The sequence below is a fragment of the Eubalaena glacialis genome, chromosome 4 (genome assembly GCF_028564815.1).
Source record: "Eubalaena glacialis isolate mEubGla1 chromosome 4, mEubGla1.1.hap2.+ XY, whole genome shotgun sequence".
NCBI lineage: Eukaryota > Metazoa > Chordata > Mammalia > Artiodactyla > Balaenidae > Eubalaena > Eubalaena glacialis.
In genome coordinates, this window is record NC_083719.1 from 149,508,383 (window position 1) to 149,528,826 (window position 20,444).

A 20,444-nucleotide genomic window follows, 5' to 3' on the forward strand; every position below is an offset into this window, starting at 1 on the left:
CCAAAATGACTAACTGGTCAGAATTCCCTCAGGGCAGAAGCTATTTCAGGGTATAAGAGGGTATGAGTCTGATTATTTAACAAAAATATGTATCGTCTTGTATGTGCCAGTCCCTGGGCTCTGGGACTGTCAGCCCCTGCCCTCATGGCCCCCAGGGGTCGGTCAGGTTCACCGATGTCCAGAGTGAGGTGCAATCCATTGGGTTAAGGCTGAAAGTATCAGACACACTATTTTTATTTTTCTTCATCCTCCTGATAGACATTTTACAACTTCCATAACCTCTGATTGCAGTTGTAACATGTCTACAATTTGTAAGTAAACAAATGTGCATACGCTGATAGGAGTACACCAATCAAAACAAGTTTATAGACTTGATGCAGTTTACAGAGCTCCCATTCATTCATTTACCTTCCTGAAACAGAGCCAAAATAGAAGCCGCTTTAATTCATTTTTGAATAAAGTGAGCCATGACTCCATATACATTTTTTTCCCCAAGAGAGACGGTCAAAATCGCACTACTTTTCCTGGTAACGTTCACTGTTTTTGCTTCTGGCCCCTGGTGGTTTCACCAAGCAAAGCGGTTGTTTACAGATCCACTCCTTCCTCTTCCGGAAAGGAGCTGCTGTCCTAGCTTTCTTCCCTGTCGCTGGTGTCAGCAGCTGAAAGCTTAGCAAACAGGCTGGAACGGTGCACCCAGGGGAGGGGGACTCAGTCTCCCGCAATGTGCCCTGCGCCGCCCACTTCCCTCTCCACCAGCCCCACCCTGATCCCAGCTCCCACCAGGAGAAAACCAAATTCCTGAAGTGGTGGGGCTGGAGGAGGAACCCTGCAAGTCCCCAGCCTTTGGACGGCCCAAGGGGCACAGTTCAGGGTCCCTCCTGGCAGGCAGAGGCAAGAGGCACCCGGAAAGGCAGGGCACAAAAGCAAATGAGACAGTGATTATGCTAAAGACAATAATGGCCTTGTTATGGGAACTATTAAAACAATCTCCCAGGGAAGTAATTAACCACCAAGAAAAAAAGGCTCTGCACCCGTGTTTATAAAAAGAAACTCCCAGTTAATTCAGAGTTGCTTGTGTCAGGTGAGAAGGGTAGGCACGGATTCTGTCTCACCTGGTGTAAGCAATTCACAATTAACTGAGGTCTTTTTTTGGAGGAGATTCCTTGGTGCAGAGTATCCTTCTTTATGGTTAATTACTTCCCTAGGAGGTGTGCTCAGCACTTTGCTGTTTATTGATAAATATTAAAGTTGTTTCTCATCAACTGCAGATCCAATCCTGTAGCACACTAATTACATCACTGTTTTGTTTGTTTGGGGGGTGGGGGGAGGTGGGGAGGGTGGGGTGGAAGTTCTGCCCCAGGCTCTGTCGTGCTTTGCCAGTTCTCAGGAAGAGCTGTGTGGGTCTCTAAATGTAGCAGTGGGTGGGTAAGAGCAGACGCCCAGGCCTGGGGAGCAGCTGCAGTGAACACATTTGTTATAAACCTCACGAATGGGGAAAATAATAGAGCGCCCTTCCAAAGTGAGCTGGAAGAGGCAAATCATTTTTCCATCTAGGAATGCTCTCCATTTTTAAAAAATCTCAAGTTTAAAGTGATAGTTTTTTTTTTATTTTAAACTGATATAAATATAGATATAAATATGGATATAGATATTCGAAGCCCATAACAGCCTTTTTCAACCTGAGTTCCTCCATGAGAGAAAGAAGCTCTAATGCCTACAGACACTAGTAGTTCCAAAATGTTAGCTTACAGCAAAACCACCTGGAGGGCTTGATTACACACAGATTGCTAAACCCTACCCCGGTTTCTGATTCCCTAGGTCTGGGGTAGGATGCAAGAATTTGTATCTCTTGTAAATTTCCAGAGAATGCTGATGCAGATTCTAGTAAATTTCCAGAGGATGCCAACGCAGGTTCTCTTTGAGAGCCACTGACCTAAGCCAGCCATTATGTGGAATGAATGAACTTCTCGCCGATGCATCTAGAATGGTACTAAGTACCTTCCTTGGAAAACTTGGGGAATTTTTCACTCAAATACTTTCTGGATTCTCTGGTACTTAGATGAGAAACCCTGTTGAAAAAAGCTGCCTTCAAATATCCCCCCAAAACAATTTATGGATTCCGACCTTCTTACTCCCATTGCTTTTCAAATTCTCCCAACACCGCCAACCACGTGACCACCAACTTAAACTCGGGAAGCATTGGCTGCTTCTGAAGGGACAAACTTCACCTGCCATGGCCCCTGAGAAGTAGTAGAAACGGTTCAGACAGACGTGCCGGGGAGCAGGCTGTCTTTTTAATAGTGAGAGATCTTTACTTGAACTGCTCACCCCAATCTGAAAAAGGAGAGACTCAAAGAAATATTTTTGCTACAGAACACAAATACGAGCTCATTAAAGTCTGAGAATACACACAACATGTACATCAAGTGACAGGAGGATAATATTTAATTATCACCACCGAGACAGATGTGTGAGATTTAGTTCATCACAGCCAGGGGTAGGAGAAAGGGTGTAGATTTTCTCTCAAAGTGGAAACCTCGAGGTGGGGAGGCGTTGGTAGGTTCTCTGGCCTAGAAAGACAGTCCTTAGTCCTTCCCTCCACCCCTTTACCATCCAGAACTTGGAGTGAGGAGCCCCGGCCCTCTGTCTATAGAAGCCCAAGGCTCCCATCATTGTGAGCCAGGCTGGGAGCCTGTCTGAAGCTCCCATGGAATCCTATCAGATGCTGTCTCCAGTCTGTGGGCAGAGGCCCGGAGGTGGTGGGGTAGGAGATGGCCCTTCCGAAGCTGAGCTTATCCACGAGTCACCATGCCCCCTGTCCTTCCTGACCACACTAGGGAGTTGTCTTTGTTTCCCTCTGTTCTGCTTCAACACAGCTCTGAAAGTTAGATGCTTTGCTCCTTCTCCTGTCACTCCCCTGATTGCTGAATAGATGACACTGTAGCATCATATAGTTAAGAGCCTGGGCTCGGGGCTCAGTCTCTGTATCCCACTTCTGCAAGTCAGTTTACTCCTCAAAGTCTCAGTTTTGTTGTCTGTAAAATTGGCGTGGCGATGCCACCTCCATGAACAGGTGTGAAGTTTCACTGAGAAAATGTGTGTGATACGTTTTACAAGGTGCCTGGCTCATAGGATACCCTCCTGTGTTGGCTGTTGCTAGCTTTAATGTTATTAGTATTAACGTTGTTGTTATTGTCTAGAATGGATGCTGAATCCACAGAGATGGCGCCTAACCCATAATTTTCCCACAGGACAGAACCGCTGAGATTCTAACCGGTGCTCATCAGACTTCAGTGTTGCGTGACCACACTGGAGAGCTTGTTTAAAATTTAGATTTGTAGGCCTTTGAGATTCTGATTCATTAAGTCAGGTATGGAATCTAGGAATCTGCATTTTTATCAAGCACTCCAGAGGATTCTGACGCAAGTGGTCTGCTGACCACATTTGGAGAAAAACTTGTTCAAATGATGGTTTCCCCTGGGTGGGCTGACCCAGCCCAATGTCACGGTGCCTATTCCCAGACCTCTACCCCTAGAATTTCCAGAACACAAGAGGAGTGAAGTGAAGAAAGGGGAATTTTACTTCAAGTAGAAAGAAGTAATTGGAAAAACATAAACACATTTTCCTGTTTAGTTTCTGAGTAAATAACTTTAGTATGTTTTAGAAGTGCTCTCCATTCCTGGTTGGAGAGGTGGCCAATGTTTGTCTCAAAATTTAAAAATCCTTTAACTCTCTGTCATTAGGGTGTGAATCCATCCATCCATCCATCAGCCATTCATTCATGTTTTAACAAACATTCGTTGAGGGTTTACTCAATGTTACACATTAGTAACATTAGGCCTTTGGAAATACGAAGACAGACATGACACAGTGTCCGCAAAGAGCTCACTGAATCCATCTGAAAAGACAAGATGTATAAACATGGTGGTATTATTATTACAATCCAGTGTGTGAGGGCAGACGGGGTAGGAAGGGACTGTCCCGGAGCATGGGTGTTCGCTGCAGGACAGGAAAGAAAGCCCGTCGCAATACTAAGCCCAGGGTCTTCAGCCTTTCTCCTTGTCTCCCTCAATTCCATGGATCTGTGTGATCAGGAGCCCCTGGTAGGGGCTGTTCCATCCACCAGCAGCATCGGCATTTCTCTCTCTAAATTAAGGGCTTCAGTCAGGCTGCTCTTCAGAACGGAATTTCCCAGCCCACCTTCATCTGTGAAGCTCGGTTCCTTGTTTTGCTCCAAAGGAGGCTGCCTTGGGTTAAGAGATGTGGATGCTGGCCTGAGCTCAGGGCACTCCAGCCAGGTCTAAATGAGGAGAAATAACACTGGAGTCTGTCCAAAAGCACTTGGAACAGATGAAACCCACACCTCACCGACCGACGCCTCCCCCTCTCTCCCCATCCCATAACCATCCAAATTGGTTTGACATGATTCAGGGATGCTATCCCGGCATTTATCTCAATTGGTAATTAATAACTCACCTTGTCTGTGTGTTTAGCAGAGCCAAGCTCGGGACTTCAGGGACTCTGGAAGAGTTACAGTTCACAAGTCCAAATAGTCCCATTTCTTCATCCAGTGAGAGGGAAAGCTTGGTGAACCCATTGTAAATGCCTTGATTAATGTGTGCAAATCATGTTGATGGATGGGTTGGGTGGGGGACAGCTTAAAAGTGCAACATTGCGCTATTAATTGGGTTGGATAAGGATTCCCTTTGCAGTCCAAAGACCTTGTGGGAAATGTAACTGGAGCCATAAATGATTAGCTCCCAGAGAGGAAAGCAATATATCTAATGCTTCGAAGGAAAACTTGACCTAGAGGCCACTGCCACCCGGCCAGGCACTGGGGCTCTCTTCTTTGGGAGGGAAGCAGAGCTAGCCACAACTGAACTCCTAGAGGACCACATGGCGACAGGGGGCTGTTATTATTATTCAGGATCTTCCAGTTGAAATAAGATCTTTGATTTCCTAGGCACATTGGACTAGACAATCTTCTATTTAGGAGACTGAGAATTGGGGGTTCAGTTTTCTTTTATTCTATTGAGGTTAAAAAAAAAAAAGATAGAATCCATTCTCCATTGCCTATAAAAGCTATACTCAGTAAGATTTCGAGAGCACTGTGCTGGGCTTTGGAGGCACCTCGATCATGGGAATAGGCAACCAGTGGGATCTCTCAGCTGCTGCTGTGCCCATGTTCTCTGTGCCTCCACACAGCAGCCAGAGGGATAGTTTTACATGGTAAATCAGATGATGTCATGCCCTCAAAGGGCTTGTCCTGTAGCTTGAATCAAAATCAAATGTTTCACCTTGGCCTAGAGGGCCTGCTATGATGGGTCCCTGCCTTCTCTCTCACTGTGTCCCCGACAGCCTCTGTAGCAGCCCTGCTTCATCCACTCTGGCCAGCATTCCCATCCTTGCACAAGCTAAGCTTCATCCTCCCTAAGAGCCTTTGCTGGTCCAGGGCCAGCAATACTCTGACCTGGGCATTTTGCATGACTGGCTTCTTCTACTCATTCTTAGGTCTCAGCTCAAAGGCCCCAAAGAGGCCTATCTTGACCTGGAAGTTTCACCTCTCTCTCCCATCACCCTCTGTTGTTTCCTTCACAGCAAATGTCACACCCCCTAAATTACCCCTTCTTTCTTCTGTGTTATCTGTTTCTTCACACCAGAAATGCAAGGTCTGTGAGTCTCTCTCTTCATAGTTTTTCCATTTCCCAGATAAGGTACCTCAAGAAGGTCATATTCAAAACAGGCCTTTCAGCTAACTACTACAACATACTGCTTTTCTACCTTAAAGCCAGCATCACATTTCTTCTACAACACTAATGAAATTTGGAAGTTGTTTCTGAAGAAGGTTCAAATAAGTACAGAATGTATGCTGTCGCAAAAAGGTCTTCGGAAAAATCACCTCCAAGGTAAAACTTTCCCATAGTAAGAAACTTTCCCCTTTCACAGTAAATTTATTTGACCGTGGAATTTGTTGTTCATGAGTTTACCTAACATATCACCTTCAGTCTTTTCTAATCAAATCTTTAATAGTTTAAATGGTTATTAAGTGTCTCTTAAGGGATTATATATTTTTCCCTGATTAGATAACAAATCAAATATTCATCATACAATTGTAATTAAAATGCATAATCTGCAAAAAAAAAAGTTAATAATTTAAATCACTGAGGACTTATTTTAGGGAATTAAAGGATCAAAACACAGGTCTAACTGGTGGCAGAGAGGTAACATTTGTATCATTCTGTTGGCTTCCTCTATTTTTGCCTTGGCCAGAGAAACCGCCTAGATGGCAGAGATTACCCTCTTGGTTTCTGTGACCAGCATCTGGATGAAGGTTCAAGGGCCCCGGTGCCATGATTAGCTCTGTTGCTCCCACAATCCTCCCCTCAGTCCAGACCAGTTGCTCCCTACAAAGGGTGACTTTGCTCTCCGGGAGACATTGTCAGTGTCTGACATTTTATGAGTCACAAAAAGGAGAAAGAGAGGAGGTGCTGCCGGCATCTAGTGGGTGGAGGCCAGGCACGCTGCTAGACGTCCTGCATGCACAGGACAGCCTCACCACAAAGAGTGGTCCAGCCCAAAGTGTCAGTAATGCCAGGGCTGACAAATCTGACATAGACACTAGCATCTCCCAGGAACGTACCTGAGGAGCTGGAAAGTACCAGCACAGGGAGTGTCCTTTGGTTCGATGTCAAAGGCCTGATGCATGGACCACTTATTAGAGGCCAGGCCTGTGCTCAGACGTTACCAAACTGCCCAAATAAATCATGGCAATAGCCCATGAGAGCCCTGAGAGCCTCTTATTATCCTTTACATAGAAGCAGAAACTAAGGGCCGGAGAAGTGAAGTGGCTTACCCAGGTCCCCCAGCTAGAATGTAGCCAAGTCAGGGTTCAGAAAGCAGGTCAAGAGCCCTTCTTGTAGGCCCCTCGCAGCACCTGAGTTTCGTGTCTGGGATCAGAGCAGGGCAGATCTCCTTAACACCCTCAGCCCCTCAGCAGCACGAATTCTGCAGCATTCTGAAAAATAGCCTTGGTGTTAGCTCTCCATCCCCCCCCCCCCAGTTTTGGATCTGGAGTGCATTTTTGCCACAAAGCACTTCTGCAATGGAATGCCGGGGGCCAGCGGGGGAAACTGGAGCAGTTGCACTTTAAATAGCTAGGCGTTCTCCACACTGCAGCGAGAACAGCTGCCCCGAAGCCTGTGCTCTTTTCTTTGACTTTCCATCTTCTCAGCCATGAGCTCTGGGGGATTGGAGAGGGGCCAGAATGATGCGGCTAAATGTGAATCCAAAGAAAACTGCAAGGTGTCCCCCAAAGCTCTGTGCCCAGTGCTTGCGCCGCTCTCCACACACAGCAAAATCCAAGCCTCTTCCAGGGAATTCCCTCCCTTTTCAATCCTCAAGGTATTTCATCCTTGATCTGCCCAGCCAGTACTTACCAGCACTACCCATGGGTAGGGCCACGCACTGAGGGACACTATGTCTTCATGAGATAGGGAGATCATGGCGCTGTGAGATCATGGAGCCCAGGAATGTCAGATACAGAAAGGCTGAAATATACAGTCTTCAGCGGCTGCAAAACCCAGAGAGGGAAAGTAACTTCTTCAAGGCCACGTAGCAGGGTGGGGCAGATAGGAGCCAGAGGCTTAGTTTCCTGGCTTTAAATCCAGTACGTGCTTCCCCCAAAGGGACCCAGTCACCCTTCAGAGAACAGGTGCCTGGCATTGCTGGTTTGAGCCAAGATCTATGTAAGACCCAGGACCTAGACTAGGGTGAACGGAGGAACCTCACACGTGAGAGTGAGCGCCGCCTTTAATTTTGCGCCCCAGGTGGGCCTCCCTCACCGCCTCCCGTCCCTGCCCTGCACAGACCTCTTCTCACTGATGGTGATGATGGCAAACACCTCCCCCCAACCAAGCCACACTCTTGGACAGAACCCCCCAGATCATTTAGTCATTCAACAAATATACACCGAGCCTCTCCTCTGCAGGAATGAACGAGACACAGAGACCCGCAAAGAATCCACAGTCTCATGGGGGGGTGAGGCATATGTGAAACCAGTCACTGCAAAGCTGTATCCTAAGCGTCCATGATAGACATAAGGCCAAGGGGCGATGGCAGACCCGCAGAGGGACATTGAAGGCTTCCAGAGCTGGTAAAGCTTGAATTTTGAAAGCTGCAGAGGAATTAGATAAGGCAAGAGAGAAGGGCATTGTGGGCAAAGAAAATGGCAAAGGCACAGAGGCCAGAGGCAGCAGAGCACATGGGGGACATCTGAGAAGGCTCAGGGTGTGGAGAGGAGGAGGGAGAGGTTGGGGAAGCAGGTCTGGACAGACAGAGACAGGTCGTGTGTGCCAGGCTGGGCAGAGTGCACTTTACCCCAAGTATTGGCTTTACCTCCCTCCACTTAGCACCTTGGTCCCCAAAATCGCAACGACCCCTCTTCCTTCAAACTGATGTGTCTGCCTGGATTATTCCTGAACGCACGTGCTCAGAGCGGGGAAGAAAGAAGGGCCTTTCCTTATGTTTCCTCATTGCCCGTGGCAGGAGGAAGCAGCCTGGCAGGATGGTAACGAGGCTTTGGGGTCAGGAAGCTTTGGTTCACGTCCTGGCTCCTCCACTGCTGCACAGTGTGAGCAGAAGCAAGTCATTCTCTCTCCCTCTCTCTGAGCCTCAGTTTTGTCCTCCGTAAAGTGGGGCTAATGACGGTTCCTACCTTATAGGACACCGTGAGGCTTAGATGAGTTTATACGTGCAAAACACTTAGCACAGTGCTTCCGGTAGGTCAGTGGGCATCAGAGTCACCGGAAGGCATGAGCCACAGGTCAGGCTGAGCCTCTCCCCCAGTTTCTCATCCGATAGGTCTGGTATGGGGCCCGCTGACGTGCATTTCTAGCGAATGCCCAGATGATGCTGACGCTTTGAGAACCACTGACTTGGCACAATATGTCCCCTTTAGAGGGGAGCTCAAGAGCCTGCAGTGAGTGATGTCTCCAAGCGTGCTGGCCCTGGGCTGCCTGATGGGGAGACAAGCCGAGATGCTCTGCTTCGCAAGGCGGTGGCGACTTGATTGGCATATGGACGCTGCAGACATCCCTGGGCTCACATCTCCGTGGCAGGTTCCCTGGCTCTCTCTCCTGCCACGTTTGTCCCTGCGTGTTGCCGCACAGATCTGTGGACGCACCCTTGTCTGGCCCCTCCAATCTCTATTCTTCATTATGAAGGCCCTGCTTTCTTAATGTCTTCCCACCTCCACCCAGATCATGCCACCAGCTTTGCTAGGCTGGGCTACTGTTCCTGTAGCGGCCAGTCTATCCCACACAGAGCCCTCAGAAGAATTCTTTTAAAAGTCAGGTCACATCACGCCTCTTCTGGTATTTTCCCAGGGCGTCTCATCTCCCGTAGAATGGCGTCCAGGTGCAACGTTGGCCATTGCTTTGCACCAGCAGGTCCCTGCTTCCATCTGATCTCATTTTGTCCTTCTATTCCTCTCCCTCCACTGGGCCAGCACCCACCATCTTGTTCTTCCCATAGCTCACAAAATACATCCCAACCCTGGCCGTTTGCACCTGCTGTTCCCTCTGCCCAGAACGCTTTTCCCCCAGATGTTTCCGTGACTTGTTTCCTCATTTCATTGAGGTTTCTACCCAAACATGACTTCTTCAGAGATGCCATCCCTGGCTCCCCTCGAACCCTCTCCAACCCTTTGCCCTGCTTTACTTTTCTTCAAAACACTATCACTCTTGCCAAGTCTATTATACATTTATTTGTTCATTGTTTCCCCTCTCGAATCTAGGCCCACAACCTCAGGGTCCCTGTCTGTCTTGGTCAATTCCTTATTAAATGAATTGAAGAATGAAAGCTTTAATGAGAAGTATCTAGGATAAAAAGCAGTTGTCATTTATTCAATAGATTATTTTAGGATGAATAAGTTTCATTTGGGGATTAAAGAAACACATGCATACAGACAATGACACCCAAGTCACTGTATATCACTGACACCATTTTATCAATGCCAAGAGAATCCAAATGTAAGATACACTGTTTCTTTCACTAAGACGTGAACACGTGATTCTGCAGCTTTTCACCTCTGTAGCTGACTTTGCTTACTCAGTGTATCGGCTTCCTGTGGGCTGATGGCAGTAGGTAGGCAAGCTCCATAATCCTCCTCCAAGACAGGAGGAAAGGCAAGGGCGACCAGGGATGGCTGTTGAGTGAGCCCAGACCTCCCACACGATGGCTTGCTTGGCCAGATGCGGAATAGTGAGGAAGCCAGAGTAAACAGATGGTTACTATCCGCTAAGTGCTTTTGCACAAAGCTTATTTAGTCTTTCACAACAGCTCTATTATGCTGATATGATTATTATTTCTATTTTACCGATGAGGAAGCTGAGGCTCAGAGAGGTAAAGTAACTAGCCCAAAGCCACACAGACAATGTGTTGCAGACCTCCAGATCCTGTGTTCATAACTGGCAGTACAATACCAGCTCCTAGTACCGACGCAGTAGAGTGGATGTGAAGATTAAGTGAGGAAATCTCTAGGGAGTATTCAGCACAGTGCCTGGAGTGTAGTAATGGCCGTGTTTAGGAATTCATACTTCTGACTTCCCTAGTCTAGCAGGCAGTTTGTAGATAGCTGAGTCTGGTCCCTTCTCCCAGTTGCCGGGCTGTGGGTATTTCTCTATTCTTTACACGGTCATCAAAGCTGCTAATTCTCTCAGCTTTGGGGCCAGTCCTCCCACCTCCCCCCCCAAGAGACGGGATCTCTCCTCAGGCGGAAAGTAACTGTTCCGGCTTGTTGCTCAGAGGTGTCGGTGGTGACAGCCCCTTGCCTTTCTGAGGGGCCCAGCAGGTCACTGTCTGGCACCCCACCAGGCTGCCACCCCCGGCCGGGCCTGGACTCCCCGGCCATCGCTCGCTTCTGTCTGACCTGTCAGTGGGCTCTTGGAAATGCTGGTTGATGAGGTCAACAGGCGTGTGGGGTGGAGCAGCCTGGGCTGGGAGAGGCCAGAAACAGCAGGGCAAGGGCGAGCATGTGGGGAAATCGGTGGCTGAGATCAAAGGCCCCTGCTCTCTGTTGCCACTGGTTTTTTGTAACAGGAAAGGGGGGGAGACAGCTGCAGGCAGGGTAGAAAGCCCCTGGGGATAAAAACATGGCCCTGGGCTAACAAGGGTGAGACTGTGCCAGAGAGGCCTGTCAGGGATGTCCGAGGTGAAAACTTTCTGATCAAGTGAGATCATTATTCCTTGAGGCTCTGTCTGGGTTGCGGAGAAGCAGCATGGGAGGGGGAGGGGAAGAAGGGGGAGAGAGAGAGAGAGTGAAAGAGAAAGACCGAAAGAAACAGCAACTAGAAAAAAATATGTTTTCTGAAGGCTTGGCCTTTCCTTCCCCACAGTCTACAACGTTCACAGGGTACCTTGATATGGCTGTGATCACTCACAGCCTCCTATGAAGAATGGAGGGTAGAAACCAAGAGTGTAGGCTTCGGAGGTAGACAGCCTAGGGGTGAATCACTCCTCCATCATTTACTTGCTGTGTGATTGTGGGCAAGGCCCTTAACCTCTCTGAGCCTCAGTTTCTTGATCTGCAAAGTAGAGATCACAGAAGCCTCCTCAAAGTGTTCTTGTGAGCATTACTGGATGGTGTCTGGATAAGGTTGAATGATGCAGGCTGAGAAAGCACAGAGGACCTTAAGCCGCTGGTGAGGGGGACAGCCCTGTGGTGGTCCACCCAAGTCAGAAGTATAAGCTGGTAAAGTTAGGAGCTGGGGCGGAGGGCAGCTAAAACATTCTGTGTTCCAGTTTTCCAAAAAATAAATCGCCCTTCAGTGTGTCTTTAAATTGTCCCTCTTCTGTTTGACGTAGTCCTGCCTTAACTAAAAGAGCTTGGTGCAGGCACTAAGCACGTCATAGTGGCAGGTACAACAGCTCCTGGGTATCGGCCACTCGGAATGTTTAACGGTAACAGACCTATCATGGCAGCTGCATGTAGGATTTAACGTTGGAGTGTAGCAAACTGGGTTCAGAACCCAGCCCCACCATACAAAAGCTGCATGGTCTTAGGCGAGGTATTTAACCTCTCTCTAAATCTGCAATTCTTCATCTGTAAACAGCAGGGCTAATGATGCCTGGAGTTCTGGTGGTGATTTAATGAGAGGATGCATGTAAAGCACTTAGCATGGTGCCTGGCACTTAGTAAGCTTTTCCTAAATGCCAACTATCAACTCTCATAAGACATGGTTGCCATTAACACTTCATGGTCGTGCTGACGCCCCCAGGATACTGTCACCTAGCACAGGACCCCTATGCTGAAATGCATTGGTTTGGGGGAGGCTCTGGGAGCCCAAGGACAGAGGCTCTGAGCTGATGTGCTAGTAGTGGTGATGTGGTTTGCATTGGGCCTGATCACCCAAAAACCTGCATTTTATGAGACAGTCAATCAAGCCTGGGGCTGCCACTTGTGACTGTTGAATAGATGAAGGTTTGGCTGGTCCTTCCTGGGATAGAACCCCCAAACCTAGAGCTCTGTGTTCTCATGAAGTGCTCCCCAACCAGCAAGGCTGATTGCAGGGAGACTGTTACAGGGAGATGCTCCAAGCCAAACGGGGTCTGTGGTCAGGAAATACTGCACACTCCATTGCAACAGTAAAGATTCCTAATGCATATTCACTCATCAAGGGCTCTGAGAACTCCTGGTGTGATTAAACCAGTTTGACTTTGTTTAACCAGCATCTCCCAAACTGCATTGGACCACAGACCCTCCTGTCCCTCCCCCATTTCTATTTCAGGGAACCCCTATTAACATCCCCAGGAGGCATAATTTGGAAAAGCTGGTTTAGGGTTGTTGTGCTGGGTCAGTTGTGTTGAGGGTCAATTGTGCTGCTGTGGATATCTGAAAGGTGTTTTCAGTAATTCAGAGCAGGGGGTCTCAAGCTTTAGTGAACTAAGGAATCACTGGGGCCTTTTCATTAAAATGCAGATTCCCAGTTTCCACCCTCAGGAACTTAGTGGGTGTGGGTGACAACAGGGATCAGTATTTTAACATCACTGAGGTGATTCCGGGACAAGGAATCAGGGAACACAACTTGACCAGTAGTGGTTTAGTGCCTGACTTATAGAGGTACGGTGCTCAGAACACCAGCGTCAGCATCACCTAGGAGCTTGTAAGAAACGCAGGCTCTCAAGCCCCAGTCTAGGACTACAGAATTAGAATCTACAGTTTAACAAGTTCCCCAGGTGATTCTGATGCTGGTTAGAATTTGAGAAGCATTGGTTTTAAAGGGTTTGGTTAATAGTGTTTTGGTTTTTGTCCGTTTGTTTCATTTCTGATGAAGAACCATTCAAAAAAAAAAAAAAAACTAGACACACACTTCAAGATCATTGTCATAAAATTTCTACCATCCTTCATCCCCACCCCCATTCATGTGGGGTCGACCAGATGCCCCAGTAGCTTCAAGGTAAAGCCAGAGTCATATCAAAGAGAGGTCTTACCTGGATCATATCCCTGCCTTCAGTAACAGCGCTTGGGTTGTCCTAGGCAGCCTTTGCTTGCTTTCCCACATCCATCCTGAAGACTAGGAAAGCCAGCAAAGCAGCTCTCAGGGAGGCCTCCACTCTGCCAGATCTCTAGTTGGATATGATGGATCTTCCATTGCTAAGTTATAAGAAAAGCTGGAAGGTGCTTTTGGGGCAGGGATCCCGGGCCTTGGAATTCACAGACTGACAAAAAGAGTTGACAAGAAGCAAGAGGAAAACTTCCAACAGGCCTTGCAGAAGGAGTGCAAATACAATTTTACTTCTTGCAATGTTTAAGGATGGCGGTTGCCCTGTGGAGGGAGAGGCGAGGTGCCTGCTGAATGACAGTCTATCAGGCAGCCAGGGTATTAATGGCAGGTGAAACCTTCCAAATGAGCACACTGTCAGCCAATCTATTGCTTTAAAAGGTTGGCAATGCGGGAGACCTAACAGCAGCAATAAAGAACTAATCTCATATTGCCAGGTTAAATCAAGTCAGCCTTGCCCATTCCTTTCACTTCTTAGTTACATCAAGCCAGAATACTTTCAATTATCCCTCACTTCCAACTTGTCAGCAGGCATTGGGTAAAATGCAAATAGAACAGTGCCTTTCCCTGGTGGAGAGCAGGAAGTATCATTAAGAATAGCCTCCATTTATTGAGTTCTTCCTCTGTGTTAAGTGCAGTACCTTCATCTTCTCATTTCACAGGGACCGTCTTAGCATCTCCATGCTCTCTGGTGACGTAGGTGCTATTAAGTCCATTCTATAGCTGGGAACACTGAGTCACAGGAGGTCAGTCACTTGCCAAATTTACATAGCTAATGAATGATAGAGCAGGTTTTAAAACCAGACCATTCTGACTCTAAAGCCTGTATTATTGTGTTATTTGTCTAACTAGGATAGGAGCCCAGGGGTTCCCTGAGCTTTGGAGTGCCCACCTTAAAATTTTCTAAGTGCTGTTCCAGTGGCAGGGACTGGCCAGGATCAGCAATGCTGTCTGGGAAGAGCACCCTCACCCGGACTAGGACCCCCATGAGCCCTGGGCCCTGTTTCTCCCTTTCAGGGTGCTCTCTGACCCTCTGCCTCTCCTCACCTCCACCCCCATGCATGTAGCGTTGACCAGATACCCTAAGGTGTTGGACGATTTGCAGCTCTGAGCTATCTCAGGGTCCAAGGCCCAGCCTCAATTCTAGAGGCCAGATTGGCAAGGCGATTGCTCCTGCTGGCTGAAGGAGTGTATGTTTTGCAAGCTTATGTAAGATCAGGCTGCCAGAATAACGCTGGTATGCTGATTTGGGAAACTCAAATTGTTTATATAGATAGGGGCCGGGCAGAAAAATATTAGCCAGGAGCCCCCCACACTTCACTCAGAGCTCTGCAGGAGCTCACCTTAAAACAAAATAACTCCCGAGACAAAACAAATGCTATGGTCGCCATATTTCTTTTTTACTCAAGAACCCCTTTATGCTGCTGGCTAAAATTCAGGAGCCTTTGGCTTTTGCCAGCCCTCAGAGAAGGGTGCCCTCCAGCGCGCCCTGCTCCCTCTTCATTTCCATCACAAAGAGCAGACAGCGCAGGTCTCTCCCTTCTTGCCCCAGCTTGTTGCCTCCTGCCTTCTCGCCACTGCTTCATTGATTTCCCCACCTCCCCACTGTTAACCGATCTCAAAAATAGCCCTAGGGTATATTGCGTTCACCACCTTAACTCCCTGTATTTTTCCTGGGAAAATGAGAATTTGGCGAGTCCCTCACTCTGGATGCGAAACAAACATATATGATGCCAAGAAGACTCACAAAGAAGAAAAGAAGTAGAAGTGACTCAGAGACACTTAGTAGGTTACTAGGTGCTCACAACTGTTCTAAGGACCTTATGTGGATTATCTTCTTTAATCCTCCCAGTGCTCCTTGAAGTATCATCATCATCATCATCACCATCCTCATCATCATGCCTACTTTGTACATAAGGAAGACGGCACAGAACGGGTGATTATCTTGCCTAAAGTCAGTCTGTTAGCAAATACATAAAGTGCCTAATCTTAAATATACACCTTGATGAATTTTTATAGACATATTCACCTGTGTAGCCAAGTGGATAAGATGAAGATCTAGAAAATTCCCAGAACCTGAAAAGTCCCCTATATTCTTTTCCAGCTAATGCCTCCCCATAAAGGTGACCACAATTTCTAACTTTCTACTGTAATTCATGAACTTTGCCTGTTCTTGAGCATCCTATAAATGAAAGACTATGTAGTCTTAAAAGCCCATGTTTTACTCAGTCCACCCTACGGCCTCCTGACCCACTGAGTGGGGAAGGTAGATTTGGTGGTTGGTAGTCCCTCTCAGCAAACCGTGGTCTGGGAAAAGTGGGGCTCATTTTTCAAATCTGAGCTGCTGCCTAGTTCCCAAGCCAGTGCTGCATGCAGACGCTAGCAGCGCTATCCGTGGTGCCTGAAGTGAATTGTGGGAGTCGATTTGTGCCACCCTGTCACAAAATAAAACTAAGAAAAGTAAATTTGGATCTTCCTCTGAAGCCTTTAATGCCCAAGAAAACCGGAGAGTTCATGCAGGTTGTAGAGGGAGTCACTTGCATACCAAGCTGCAGGGAACAAAAGGCACCCAAAACTGACCCAAATGCTTCCATCTGGATTCTCCCAAAGCTGCCCAGTTTACGAAGATCAAAGAGGAAATAAATGAAATAAACCTCCTCTCATTCCTGGAGACTTTGCTTCCGTGTAGGAGTGATGCATGGAGTCAGGCAGCCTTCCCGAGACAGAAAAGCTGTGCATGTTTCAGCCAACTCGGAAATATTCAGATGTTTGCTGTGGCTTCTCCGTAACCTCTCTGTTTACCCGTGACCCCCTTCCCCCTGAGTGTAGCATCATTAGTAGGTGTTCAATTAAGGCTTTGAGGTTAAATCTCTTGACTGTTTAGGAGCTCCTTAAAAAGTCTTGCAGAGCAAACTAGGCAGGGGCTGGAAACAGCTGACACAAACCTGCAGCCCACCCAGAAGTGCAACCTTGTGCCAGCAGTAAAGGGCTGAAAGGGGGTTTGAGTCTCACAGGTAAATAGCGTGGTCCTCAGCAGCCTGCCTTGCAGGGAATGAATTCCCAGGCATCTTGTTTCTCATGTTGATTCCTTTTCAGATGTTCATTTCAAACAGCCAAACACTTCCCCAGCTGTAGGAGCAGACAGGCCTTCAGAAGTGATGAAATCTCATGGCTGCTCACACTTTCCCAGCTTGATGGGTGTCCACTGCCCTGTCTTCAGCCTCCATTTGGGAAGGAAACATCTCCTCCTTCCGATAATGAAGAAGACAAGGGTGATGACCTCATGGGTTGCCTTTTCCTACTTTTTCTCCAAAGCTGCTGCTCTGCCTCTTGGATAACTTACTCGGCTTCTCTGAGCCTCAGTTTCCAACTCTATAGGATGGGTGATACCGTGATGCGGGGGATAATACACAGTTTAGTGAGTGCTTGCTACACCAGGCGCTCTTCCAAGTCCTGAATATGTAATAACTGCTTTCATCCTCCCAACAGCACCTTCTAATGTTATCATCTTCTTCATTTTGTACATAAGGAAACTGAGGCACAGAGCAGTTAATTGTCCAAGGTCAGCAGATTGGTAGTCGCTGATCTGAGATTCAAACCCAGATACCCTGATCCAGGGTCTGCAGCTTAAGGGTTATATTATTCTGCTTTGTAGGGTTACCATGAGGATTTAAATCAAGAATATATGTAAATCCTGTGCAATATATAGCATTTATTATTACCACCCATTATTATTATCTTATCACTATTTGAAAACATAGCATTCTTGCCAAGATGCAACCTACCCATAGCACATATCAGTGAATGACTCTAATCAGGGGACATTCATTTCATTTATTTTTATGTCCAGTTTTTATAAATTAAAAAAGTGGAAAACTTCAGGGAGTTTCTGGTTATAGTAATACCTACTGTTCATTGAACACATACTGTATGCCAGACTGATATTATATCTGTCAACTTCCCATCACATAACCCTTTGATATATGCATTGTTATCACTCAGTTTTAAAGGCAAAGAAATCGAGTTTCGGCCAGGTTGATTATCTTCCTAAGCTCACACAGCCAGGCCCTAGAGGATTCCGCAGGCCAGGCTCTTACCTCTGACGCTGTATAGATTTTTTGGCTTTTTACCTTGGGAATTCCAATCCAAAGGCTTCAATGTAGCATTAACCTGATTTCTGCATCACGTTGCCAGACCTGTTATGAAAGATTCTCTGATTTTCTTTATCAAAAGCAAGACAAAGAATGCCTAATCTACCGTTCCCAGAAAGTTTCTCCATGTCCGTATTCCTCTGAAGTGGCCATTACAATTAGCATATGACGTATGTGCGTGGGACACAGCCAGAGCTATGATTTAGCGTGCGTTCTAACAGAAAGCACCTAGATGATAGGCGGCAGCCACACCTCACAGAGTGGCGTAAATGAGGATGTTTATTAAGCAGATGCAGGGCACCACTGCGCGCCGATGGGGAAGGCCTGGGTCACTTTCCCATGACCACTGAGTCAGAATGGGGCCCTTTTCGAAGTCTCTGCAAACCTCTCTCACCAGGAAAAAAGCCAAGCAGACAAACAAATAAGGAGGTGGATAAATAAAAAAATAAATCGTCCAGTGTCACAGGGGGACTGTGCCGCTTTCATGCCCCTGTTGAATGGAGACATTGGCAGCCTCTCAGGTCCTGAACTGGCAATTCAGAACAGTTTGATTGCCTGCTTGATTGTTTGCGAGATAACTGCAAGATTGTCAGTGACAGGGTAATTTACTGAAGATTGCCATGTCAGACTCCATGCGAGGGGCTTGCTGGCATAAAGATGCGCTTCTCATGACTGACAGGCCACGGGGAGATTGGAGTGCCAGTTTCAAGTTCACAGTGTTGTCTGCAAGTGTTCGGCGGCAGCAGGCCATAATCACGAAACATGATGAGGTCATTACAGGCGCAACGTATGCTCACAGTAATGGATAGAACCCCAAATGCACCATCTCTGGAGCAGGTAAATGTAAATATGTAGGAGGAAATCATTTCTATCCTCTTTATCCCCTTTTTGTTAGCGTTTGCCATCTGCTATTGCTGATGTGTTCGTAGGACATCTCCTGCCAGACAGGCCCTTGAATAAAAAGCCTGGAGTCAACAAAACAGTGGGGAAATTTGAGGTCCATGCTTTCGAAGCAGTCACGGTCACAGAAGGAATAGCAGACTAGAGGAGGTTGGGAGAGGAAAACGTTCAGTGCTTAATAGGCAAGCCTGTCGTAATTTATTATTCGATCCTGATGCGAGGCCCTCAAGCTGGTTGTATGGAGTGGGTGGGAAAGGGTTGGGGGTGGGAGGTGGCACATTCCCAGCTTCAGGAGGAAAAGGCCACCAGAGATGGATGGAACTCCTAATGGGAAGAGGCCGGTGGCCTTAAAGAACTCTATAGTGCTAATAACAGCGGGTTTCTTCTCACCTGAGAAGTTTCTGCAGCGTCTGGATGAAGCACTGCCAACATGTCTCAGCAGGATATTTTTACATCTGAAGCAGGCATTCCGTGGTGGATTCCTTCTGTCTAATGAAGGCGGTCCATAGAAGGTGATGGTAGAGGCAGAATACGCTGCCTTTTTTTTTTTTTTTTCCCTCTATTCTTTTCTTTTTCTTATTCTGCCAAGGACCCTGGGAGCCACTGGATGATCTGAACGTGGGTCTGAAATGGTACCTCAGGGTCATCCTGCTGCTGAGATACAATTCTCCAGCACCGTTTCTTGGGTCTGAGATTTGCGGGCCCCTGGGGGGCACCCGATTCAACCAGCACATCCGGCTGAGGTGCTCAGAGCCATGACTTTGAAAGTCTCTAAATTTCAAGCATGCACGCCTGCTCACCCTCCTGTGTCTGCGTTTCCAGAAAATTTTGTAAATCTAAATGTGTTACGAGGCACACGAGCAATATTTGCCCATGTGGAAAATGAGAGGCTAGTTTTAGTCATTTAAAGCTGAGCAGAACATGCAACCTCCTAATTTGTTTGTTTGCTAAAAAGAAAGTAATGCATTAAAATCATTGTACATTAATTGCTAAATTACAGTGGCACTTTAGTGAAATTAAATATTTCAATTTCATTAGTGGAACCAAACGTAAAGGGTAATGCCAAAAAATTACACTGTAGTAAATTTAAAGCACACAGCCAGGCCTCTGATTCAGCGTTCCAGTTCAAGTGTTTGTCAAGTCACAGCCCAGGGTTGGAGTGCATGTTTCTGTGATGCTAATTATGGCCCCAAAATGCCTCGCTATCAAATCAAGGAGTTACATGTAAGCAAGTTACTCTCCAAGCTCCTACACTGTGTATTCAATCAATTCCCAGCAGAGTGAAGAAGGGTTGGCTAACTAATCCATTCTAATAGGAATTCTAAGGAGCAAACACTGCCCTAAACACCCCCATCCTCAGCCCTAACAGACATGTGAGGAATGGGAAACAGTCATTTACTCATTCAACAAACATTTGTTGAGTGCCTGATTCCATGGTTGGCACTAAGCGAGGCATGAATATAAAAACGAATACGACACTGTTCTTTTCAAAGAGCTCATTTTCCAGACAGGAAGGCAAGCATACGGAGACAATTAATTCTAGTACAAGGAAGTTGGCTTTAACAGCGGTTTCTAGTATTTCTTGTGCATTAGAATCACCTGAGAATCATGTTTAAAGTGCAGACTCCAGGACCTGCTCCTGGAAGCTGTGCCTGGGGAGGTCTGGGGTAGGCCCTTGATTCTCCCCACGGGATTGTGATGCAAAACCATTCTCTGAGAACCATTCTCTGACTCAGGGACACACAGAATGGGAATAGCTAACCTAGCCGGGGCATCATCAGGAAGGCTTCCTGGAGGAGGCCACACCTAGTCTGGGTCTTAAAGGATGAGTCAT

At 47.1% G+C, this 20,444-nt stretch overlaps 1 protein-coding gene across 3 annotated transcripts in view; it reads left to right on the top strand.

Annotated features, from left to right (window-relative positions):
• The window catches only part of TENM2 (teneurin transmembrane protein 2), a 988,081-nt gene that overhangs the window by 873,990 nt on the left and 93,647 nt on the right, over positions 1-20,444 (top strand). The gene's annotated exons all lie outside the window — the stretch shown is intronic.